This window comes from Myotis brandtii, unplaced genomic scaffold, assembly GCF_000412655.1.
Source record: "Myotis brandtii unplaced genomic scaffold, ASM41265v1 scaffold229, whole genome shotgun sequence".
NCBI classification, from domain to species: domain Eukaryota; kingdom Metazoa; phylum Chordata; class Mammalia; order Chiroptera; family Vespertilionidae; genus Myotis; species Myotis brandtii.
Genome location: NW_005358611.1, coordinates 905,311 through 905,684, shown reverse-complemented (window position 1 = coordinate 905,684; position 374 = coordinate 905,311).

The following is a 374-nucleotide window of genomic DNA, read 5'->3' as shown; positions in this document are numbered from 1 at the left end:
GGACTTGTATGCATGCATATAAGCATAACCAATGGACATAAGACACTGGCGGGTAGGGGAGGCCAGGGGATTGTCAAGGGCGGGGGGAAAAAGGACACATATGTAATACCCTTTGTAATACTTTAAGCAATAAAAAATTAAAAGAAAAAAAATAAAAGAACAGATCAACTCACAGAGACTGAGGTCCAATGTGGTAACACTAAAGTGATCTTAATCTAGAAAATTAACAAAGCAGATCTAAAAACGGTAGGATCCCAAATACCTGCTGCTTCCAACACTTTTCTGAGAAAAGGGGGATAATTGGTCAGGAAGTGCCAGTCGCTGCCTCCCCAGGTCATTTCCCTCTGCCTGGTGCTCACAGCCCCCCTCCCCCC